Source organism: Cornus florida, unplaced genomic scaffold (assembly GCF_030987335.1).
Source record: "Cornus florida cultivar Cherokee Brave unplaced genomic scaffold, ASM3098733v1 CherokeeBrave_3.0.0_Hap2_Chr05, whole genome shotgun sequence".
Taxonomy (NCBI): Eukaryota; Viridiplantae; Streptophyta; class Magnoliopsida; order Cornales; family Cornaceae; genus Cornus; species Cornus florida.
In genome coordinates, this window is record NW_026775575.1 from 31,761,752 (window position 1) to 31,772,763 (window position 11,012).

An 11,012-nucleotide genomic window follows, 5' to 3' on the forward strand; every position below is an offset into this window, starting at 1 on the left:
ATGTCATACACGTGTCGGATGTGTTTGCAAGTCCCAAGCAACATGCGGTGAGAAGATTTGACAATAATACTCGGTAAACCTAATATTGTTGAAGTTCAAAAGACTATTTTTCCTTACAACAGCCGAGTACACAATAGTGTGAAATCTATTTCATCTTCTTCTTTTATAGTTCGAGAGAGATTGAGAGTGAGTTCACTTCTGATGCAATAGAAAGAGAGGGTTTAAGACAATATCAATAGAGCGATAACTTTGTTGGTTATTTTAAAATGGATGATGGATCACCACCCTCAATTACCTCAAGAAAGCGAAATCGTTCACCATCGTAAGTTTTCCCCTCTTTGTTTTGCGTTCTATTTATCTATCTATATATATATATAATTTTTAGGTTTTGTATCTAGCTATCTGAGGACCAATAAAGAAGTTATAGAGCTATTGTGGGAAAACGGTCAAGTCGTTTTCAAAAATCATAGCCAAAGACCAATATTGCGGACCATAACTGATGTCGGGGAGCCAGATATCAGTTATCGGAGATACTCTCTTGATGTCATGTCGCCACCGCAAGCACCAGTGGTTGCTCCACCTGTGACAAGTGGGGCGGCTGGTACATCTGTTGCCGCCGGAAGTGTTGAAGATAGAAGAGAGGTCAATACAGTATTGTAATCGTCTTTTTTCTCTTCTCCATGTGTCGGTTGGTCTCAGTTATTGTGCTTAGCTAGGTTTAGTTATGTTGGTTATTGCAAGCACCGAAACTGTATGTATTGAATATATTGTAATATAGACGGATGAATATATGGAGCTAAGTATTCAATATTAGCTGTCACACTATCGCTGTTATATTATCATTTAGTAAAACTGTCTTTAATTTTCAGTAACTTTCCAATTATTTTTTAATGTGATCGTTAAAATTATTATCAATATATATATATGAGGTGCAATGTGATTGTTAAAATTATTATCAATATATATATATATATATATATATATATATATATATGATATTGTTAAAATTAATATCAATATCATATAAAATATGTGTTAGACATGAATGTATATTATTGTTATTGCTATGTATATGCTTGTTAATTGATGTTAATTGATGAGACCACGATGTGAGAATTTAACTCTTATTGATGCGATGATGATGTGTCCATTAAGGTGCAAGTCAACACACTAATAATAATAATTGTTATTATAATAATTAAGCAAGTAATGTATACTTCACAGTTCACACCACTATTGTACATTAAATAGTAAAAATTAATTACTGGTGCCACTACTGTAAATTAAATAGTAAAAATTAATTACTGGTGGCATATTGTTTACAAATGTGTTTTACTCAAATTTAAGGAAGACCAACCATTTAAAAAAAAAAAAAATTTTAATTTTTTGTCACTAAAGTACAACCATTACTAATAACAATCAGAATTTTGAATTTAATAAACCATAACTTTATAATACTAAAATATATGTGCGTGCATTCACACTCTTTTTAATTATAATAATATAGTTTAATTCAAATGAGAAATATACCACATTTCAATATTTAAAAGTGAATGATAATATCATATAAAAAATTAATAATTAACTTTTTTTTAAATCTAATAAGGGGGTCTAAAATAGTCTAGAAGATTTAAGACCTTTTACCACAATAATTATTGTGTATTTCCCATAGTTGAGGAAGAAATAGTTTATATTTAATAAGATTATTCTTAGGAAAAAAAATAAGACTATTCTTTCTTTTGATTTTGTTTGGTTAGGTGCAAATCGCTAGAAAAGAAAGGAAAGAAAAAAAATTAAATTTTTTTTAGAGTTTGGATAGATAGAAAGAGAAAACTAATGGAAAATTTAATTTCCTTTATTGAGTATTTTCCCTCAAAATTTTTCCAGCAAAAAAACACGCGAAAATTTTATTTTCACATGAAAAAAGCGCTTATTTATTTGCCAGTTCCTATTTTACCAGTTACTTAATCGTGCAAAGTTCTTTCCAAAAGAATTTCTATTATGAGGTAAACTTCTATTATGAAGTAAGTTAACAAGGCAAATTATACAATTATATAAATAGAATATCAATGATAATTTTGATAAAATTGCTCAAAATAGATCCGGCTTCTAAATAGAAATTTTTAATTTTTTTAATTGTGTGTTCTATGTTGCTATTCTATCCACTCATAATCCGGTAGGGATAAGTATATGTATATATATATTTTATATAGTGAAATATTTGATTTTTCTCCCAAGCAATACTATTGCCTATTCATCTCTAATTTTTTTAGTTTTTTTAAAATTTGTTTATCTTAAACTAATAATTAATTTTACCTAAGGAAATATTATGAAACCTTATTCTTAATATAAATAAATATAAATAATTATATATTTGAATTTAATAATCCATCATTTTACTATATAAAGGTAGTTTTGGTATGCATAATCACTTTCTTTTCACTTTCACGCTATCCAAATTAACAAACTAATATTTTTTTACAATTTTTTTGGATAAATTTTCATGTTAACCAAATGCATGTTAGTTTTCTTTTCATTCACTTCACTTTTCTTTCACTTTCTATTTCTTTTCTTTTCTGGCTTAATTATTTTCATCTAACCAAACGGAGCCTAGGCTTCACGAGAAAATAAAGGAAATAGAAGATTTTGAAACTTATTTTCATCTAACCAAATGGAAATAAGCTAGAAAATAGAAGAAAAAGAAGTTTTGTTAGATGGAAAAAGAAAAGTTCTAGAAAATTAAATTCTCGTAACCCTCTATTTTTCTTCAAAACGTTTACGGCATAAAACACGGAGAAATTTTATTTTCACATGAAATCAACATCTTTTTCTTTTGTGTTCTTATTGTACCCAACAACTTCATTGCATTATTTTACACAATAACTTTATGGTATTTTTTTTACTAGGTTTTAAAAGAATTGCAGTTCAATAACAACTTTCTGAGTTTTAGTTGATTTCCATCGTATATGAATGAAATAAATAGTAAATTTACAAGGTTGAAATTAATTGAAAACTCTATCATTTTATATATATATATATATGCACTACTAATTAATTTTTTATTATTTTAACATTTTTATAAAATAAAGACAATTTAGATATCTAAACTATAACATGTTATTTTTCTACAATTTTCTTGGATAAATTTTCATCTTAACCAAATACATACTAGAAAAACAATTTTCTTTTCATTCACTTTTCTTTTCATTTTCCATTTTCTTTCTTTTCTTACTATTTTTATCTAACCAAACGGAGCCTTAATTATTTCTTTTAATACTAATTCCTTAGAAAAATATCCTCTTAAAAGTACAGAGAAAATATCCTTTAAAAAGAACTTTTTAGAGATAAAATATTCTCTAATTAAGGTTTTGTTTGTTCCAACATAATTTTTTTATTTTTTTTAGAAATTTTTTATTTTTATTTTTACTTTTTTGTGGTTTGACAAAGGTTTAGGTCGAGGTCAAGTCCATCGGGTAAGATGTGTAAAATAACTTATTAAAAATTGATAGATAAGTTATTTTTGTTACATTTTAATTTTTTTTTAAAAAATATTTGGGTTAAGTGCAAAAACCCCCGACCACTTTTTGACCAAAACTAAATATGAAAACCCTATTTTACCCTTTTGATTCCCATTTTGCCTCTCACTCATATGTGAGTATAACCTCTTATAAGGCTCGAGTCGGCTGGTGGTTCAACTCGCCAAAGATGTGACCGGATTCTAGCCAAAAAATTCACCGAAATCGAATTTTCACTGGAGAAGACGCGTGGGGCGCGTGACAGAGCGTGAGATCTACATGCAGAACTTCAGGTGGCACATGTAATGTTGTATGTGACTTTTATTTGCAGCGTCGTATTCGTCTTGGTCTTATAGACTTTATTCTGCGATCAAAAATTTTGATCGCCTTTAATTTCTGCGTTGTTGGCTCTCTTTCTCTCTCATCTTTGTAATTTTTAGAGTCCGGCCTCTATCTCCAGCATGAGCCATAATCTTTCTGAACTAAAGTTTACCGAGAGAGAGAATGTAATCAGATGAGAGAGACGACACGTTTTTGACTGAGAAAATCAGATATATTGGAGTATATCATATATAAATTTTTTTTTTTTTTCCTTATATGATATATATACTAATATATAGAGATATATACTGTATATGATATATATACTTTTGTATTTTCCTTATATAATATATATACTAATATATAGAGATATATACTATATATGATATATATACTTTTTTTGTTTCCTTATATGATATATATATTAATATATAGAGATATGTAGTAATAAAATATTTACACTAGCGGCTGCTAAGTCGGGACATCAAAGGAATGGACCATTAAGGCCATTTGTACCAGTCTCTCCGAATTTTGGCTATCTAAAAATGCCACGTCAACAATTCCAAGAGCCACGTCAACAATTCCAAGAGTCACGTCAGCAGTTTTTGCTCTCTAAAAACATGCACTCCATCAGGCTCTCCGAATTTTCGCTCTAAAAAAAAAAATAATAATAATAAATTAAAATTAATTTTTTAATTTTTTTTACTTTTTCTAAACGGCTTTATTCGTAACGACTATATTTTTAACGGCTATATTTGTAACGGCTATATCTGAAAATGATCACTATATTCATCTCTCTTTATTGTAGAAAAACTCATTTGAGGAATGATTTGATGAAAAATTTGTGAAACCGCTATGCTGATGAAAATGTTTAATTTATGTTGCATTTTGTTTACTTTTAAGATGTTATGACATTTTGTGTACTAAAATTTTTATTATGTAATGATTTTTTAAGATTAAAAATAATGAATTGGAATAAGAAAATAAGGATTACAAAATCCTATGGGAATAAGCAGATGAATTTGTAATTTTAATTTTTTTTTTTACAAAAGTTAAAAAAAAAAATTATATATATATTTTTTAAAATTATAGCCGTTAAAGGCATTATTTGTGTCGGCCAAACAATGCCTTAACGGCCAAATGCATTGTTTGTGGTATATATTTAAAATTTAAAGTAAAAAAAATAAAAGAAAAAACAAATTTTAAGGGGGAAAAAAAAAAAAATTTATAATTTATTTTCGGCCCAAATATATATATATATTTTAATAAACAGTGCCTAAACAATATATTTTTTATTTAATAAATTTTATTTTAATTTTTTTTTATTTAAAAAGAGCTCAAAATAACCTATTTTTAGTTTTTTATTTTTTTTTTAAATAATTCTGCTAAACAGTGCCTTAACTGTTTCACCAGGCATAGGATAAGATAAAATAGGCAGCCCAAAATAGTGCCGTTTTGAAAAAAATAAATAAATAAATAAAAGGGGCAACGGTCGCGGGCCGGTTCACTGAATACCATGAGCCGGCCCGCGAGCAAAAATGGGGCTCATCATTTTAGCCAGGGTGCGCCCAGCAGGCCCTTGGCTCGCGAAAATTAGGCTGCTGCTGAGAGCGACTCGGAGGACGTTCGCTGGCGACTCGCTGATGCTGACCAGTCGGCGGCGGAGGTAAGGACGAAGTTTGAAGAGAACCGTGGTGTGACCTCCGAGACGGAGATTCAGAGACTCCTCTAGGAGGCTCGCGAGGCCTCCCATTTCATATCCAACATGATCGTTCAGGCCAAGCTCAACTCTCGTGGTGGTTACGGTAATTATTGACAATCTTTGTAACTCTTTGTTTGATTTTATGATCATTTGTAATAATGAACACCATCTGTTTGTTAAATTGTCCTTGTTTTAGGTTCTTTCATGCATTTTCATGTTTTTATAAAAAAATGCAATGATATATATTGTACAAGATAAATAGTAGTAGTTATTAACATTGATGTCCTGGGGCTTATATCGCCACAAGGAAATGCTTGGTGTTAAAGGATATATAGTGTTGTTTGTATAGCCAAAAGTTGGATTTTCAAGGGAAACAGTCAGGGAAAGATGTGTGTAGATTTTTTGTTGGAAACTTTATGGAATGTCAGGAAGAACATGTTTACATCCAACCAACTCTTGAAATGAACAAGATATTCACATTTGGGTTGCTGTTATTCACATGAATAGTATGTTATATGAATGGTTTACTTGTGAACCAAGAACAAGATAAGTTGATGCAATGGCACATTCTAGTAATTTAAGGGGTGATTGTCTGGTGCAGTGGTAAAATACTCGATCTGTCAAGCCATCACTCAAGCTTCAGAACTCGACTTCAAATCCTGAGAGTAATCAACTTGCGCAAAATTGTAAATAATGCCAATATTAGGTCTATACTCAATTTATGGGGACCATACTAGGTAATCACCCTTTGACACATTGTGATTAGAATTTCGGGGGTGACATCGGCCGGTGGTTATTATGGTTCCTTTCCTTTAGGGTTTTTCTAGTTATACTCTTGAATGTTGAAATTTAACAGTTTTGGGGCTACAATGTGAATTGCAATAGATTAGTTTTGATGATATTATAATAAATCCCATTATAGGAATTTGTTGTTTAACGGATGAACTTCTAATTTTGAATGATCTCTCTGTCCCTCTCTCACAAAAGATTGGACATTTCAATTCCATTGATGAGGATGACTAAATGTTTATGTGTAATTATGAAAATAAAGGAGCCATCAAAATAGATGATAAAAAAATCATTAAGGATGTAGGCCAGTGATTAGCATAAGGAAACATTGAATTCATTGTGGAAGGAAGCTATCAAGACATTATACATATGAGAAATTTTTCGTCATCTTAGAATATGTGGCTAATTGACTGTCAAGGACTGTTGGTGGTGTTGCCACAAACTTTGTAATTTGTACACCAATGCCATAGTAAATTGCCTAGAAAGAGTCCTTGTTGGTGTTGGTTATTATTAAGTTTGTTTGTTTGAATGGTGTAGGTTTTATCAATTACAAGTTGTGGTCTTTATATGTCAAATCATTTTATAATGGAAAATAGGGTGCTAACTTGTACTATTTGTGACTTGAATTGAAGTTCTTTTCAAAAAATTGTGTAGAGAGAGAGAGAGAGAGTTATTGATTAATCTTATTCGAGATGAGAGAAAAAATCAAATTGGAGAAGAATATGGTCCTTTGGTTCCCTTTATTGGAACTATGTTTCTCTTTCTTTTTGTTTCTAATTGCTCGGGGCTATTTTACCTTGGAAAAGAAGAATTTTTTTTGGAAAAAAGAGGAGGTTGGTGGTTTTTTTTTTTTCCTAAATAAAGAGGAGGTTGGTTCTCGTCAAAGTGAACCAAAACTAGGAAATATGTTATTCTCCAAGTGAACTTGATTTCTTATATTTTTAACTTATCAAAGAAAGTTATGGATCACTTGGTTTAAAGTGCTGTGGTCAGCTTGAACATTTTTTTTCTCGCCTTCTTACCTTACAAATCATTGAAAAGTCATATCTACTTTTCTTGAAGTTGTGTGTTTAACTTTCTCTACAGGTGGTATTTCTGCATGAAGTCTTTGATTTTGCTTATGTACTTCAGATAAATACTTCATTTCTTAAAAACTTGGAGCAAATGAAACAAATTCGTTGGTTTCAATTCACCTTTTCCAAATTTTTTTAAAATTTTAGAATCTCCAACATTTAGGTCATGACTAGACCCCTGATTGTGTTGAGCTCTACTGATTGTGTTGAGCTCTATACATGACCAACTGTGATTTGCACAATCAGATCATTTATTTCTTTTGGTTGTTATTTTAGGACTAGTGCCACTGCTACATGTAGAGACCTAATTTGCAATGGTCATTATGCTGTGTGGGACTTTAAGCCATGTTAATGGCCTGCTGTTGTCATATGTCTGTGCTGCGCCAAATTTCCTTGAATGGATTTGAATGATTGCTCGGCATACTTTTTCAATAATCATCTTTTATGTACCCGTGTTTAAATGCTATGGCTTATGATATGTGGTACTCTGTAAAATTATATTTCAATTAGTGCAAGTTCTCCAATTTTTTCGGGTGATTATATGCATTGCTAAATATGATGGAATTTCACATGCTAAATGCTGGTTGCTGCAGAAGTGAAGCCAGGTCAAGAGCATGTAGGAGCGACACTTGAGATTCCTTCCGAAGAGATCATTAGAAAGTCTGGGTAAGGGGAGGAAGTATGGATGGTAATGCAAGAGGTGCTAGGCCATGGGGGTTGCTTGTTTTGTGATGGACGGACCATCAATCCTGGTGATGTTCCAACTTCTGCAGATTTTTCCTTTGAAGTCTATCCTCTGTCTTTCATCTACTTCACAGTTTTTCTAATTGTTGAGAAAATTTACGTGGCGATAATGATTGTTGTCATAATATGTTCTATTGCAAATCAAGAATTAGCTTTAAGTGTTTATGCCATTTTCTCTTTAATAATATTGCTCATATATTTCAAAAATGGAAACAGTTTTCTATTTGCCTTGCAGCTAAGAAAATGTAATCTATCTAAGCAAATGACATTAATCATTTTGTAAGTTTTAATTGAATGAATTGGTTTCTACTGTACTCAAATTGTATCAACTTCTAATTATAGTGCCCAAGGATTATCTATTATTTAGTGTTACCCCTAAGTCATATACTCATGCTATTCACTCAGTAGTAAAATATGTAAGAATGTGTCTAATTTTATACCATTTATTCTGAAAATTTAATGTCATTCAATCAGTACTGGAATTTGCAACAATGGTCCTGCTATATGTTGGACCTTACTTATTTGGGTGAAACAATTGGCAATAAGATTTGTAACAACAAATTAGGTGATGTATATTACAATCGCGGTTATTTTTTTCATCCAGGAGCAGAGGAATATAGAACTTTTCCCGAAGAAAGTATGTTTTTGACTTAGATTTGCTTTGTCGATGAAGGTTATTATTCCCTTTAAGTCATTTCAAATCCGTATTCGTAAATTTTACAATGGTTGTCTACGTTTGTTAAAGTTATGTTTGGGAGTATTAAATTTATCAACAGGTCTGTGGCCTAGCAGTATCAGCTCCTATTTCTCAAAGAGAAGTCAGGGGTTCGAACCTCCGTGAAGGCATGTGTGTGTGAGTACCAACTAGGAAAAAAAAAAAAAAAAAAGTATTAAATTGATAATTTGAAATTGAAATTAGCAGAAATCTAGTTCAATTTTATAACACTGGAAAGAAAGTGTAGCATTTCAGTGTTTGAACCCACCTCATAATACAGAGTAACCTTTGTGTGTTTGGTGGTTGGAATCAAATCATCATCATCAGTGGGTTGTTGATTGCAACACATCGTTGGTGGCCGCAGCTATTGAAATTGACAAAGGAAAAGGGCCAACTATTCTTCTGTCAAAAAATATGCGAGACTCATTGTTAATTGTAGAGGGCTTATTCCTATTACAATCATGGTTCCTCGTATGTGATTCGTATCGGTCAGTTTACACTAACTTTATTTTAATCCGTTACACTGTTACCGCAACCGATACCGTAACTGTGACCGATACTGCAAATCATGACTACAATGAAAGGATAAGAGGGTTTTAGAGAGAGTGCGATAAAGAGACAATTCTTGAACTGAAATCGAATGGAATTGGAGTTACTATTATAGATAGGAAATTTCGAAAGCCTCCAATGTTGGTCTTCATCAACGCGATTGTCTAAATCAAAGCCTACATTAGTATTGTTCGTCATGGAATCAAAGCGAATCACAGCCTATAATAGTGTTGGTCTTCATTCTCCAAGTTTAATGTTATGTTGCTTATACATATAAATCTAAATATGTTTATATTTCAATTTCAATTTTTTAATGCATCAATTTAATTCTTTTAAACCCTACATTAAAACTTTTCTTGAGGGAGGTATGTGATCACTAGATTTGCTGGTCTAATGCCCTACGGGTTCAATTAATTCAAATCCTTATTTTGAATTTTTACCAAATTTCGCACCTCTTGTTTAGTGCTATGCAATTAAAATTGTTCATTTGAGCTTAACTTGGAATTATCTAATTTTTTATTTTTTATTTTGGTAAGTATCAATCTATTGTATCGAATTTTGTCATGTTGCAATGTTGCATAACAATTGAATTATAAGATTGAAGATACTTGGGTTTATAACAATTGAATTACAATTGAATTATAAGATTCAACAAACTTGGGTTTATAAGTATCTGCAAATTACAAATTATATAAACTTTAACAGGAAGAATACAAAACTTATTCGGAGCTGTTTCAATATTTGTATTTGGTGAGTTGGTTGATGAACAAAAATTATATCACACCCTGTCTACACCATCCTCCATTCGCATAGCAGTTTCTATAAATTTTAATATCCTCCAATTTCTCAAAATTTTAAATATACAAATATATTTGCTGTAAATAAAACAGAAATAAAAAATATATAGGTAGATAAAATAAAAAAAATGTAGATATGATATGAATATTATTAATGTGAATACATAAAACTCTCATTGAGATCCCTTAAATGCAGAAGCAGATTCTGCAGAAGTAGTGCTTAAAACTATATTTTGGTTGACAATATATGTGTTACTGAGGAGGCCCCGGATGACATGGGCCAGATCCGACTCGCAAACATAGCATTCAGTCCGTACAGCTGGGCCAGCCCATAGAAGGACACTGCCATATGGGCCGAACGAGAGTAAGCCCATCAAAGGTGACCAAGGCTTACGAAGGAATAGGCCCAGATCCAGCAATTAGTAAATATCTTGTAAATATCTTGTAAATATCTATAAATAGGAGATGGAATGAAATGAAGGGGGATCTTTTTGGGTTGAGGTGTAAGAATTCTAGAGAGAGAAAGTGGAGAAGGAATTTCTTGCATCTTCAATTGGCGCCGTCTGTGGGAAACGCATGGAAGTTTGGTTGATCAATGAGGAATATCGAATGGATTCAAACCAATTCGGTTGATCGAGACTCGATCTTTGGGATTTGAATCCAGAGCTGAGCGATTGTGACCTGCTCTGGAGGAATTACAATTCTTGAAGCTTTGGAGTGACTTCAGATCTACGAGTTGTTTGATTGTGGCAGGATCTGACGGATTTAGAGTTCAGACAATTCAGATCTCGTAAACAGTGAGCATAA

The 11,012-nt window shown here is 31.4% G+C and overlaps 1 pseudogene; it reads left to right on the top strand.

Moving 5' to 3' along the window:
- The first annotated feature begins 4,863 nt into the window (after positions 1 to 4,863).
- On the top strand, positions 4,864 to 8,434 carry LOC132310095 (uncharacterized; annotated as a pseudogene).
- The last annotated feature ends 2,578 nt before the right edge of the window (positions 8,435 to 11,012 follow it).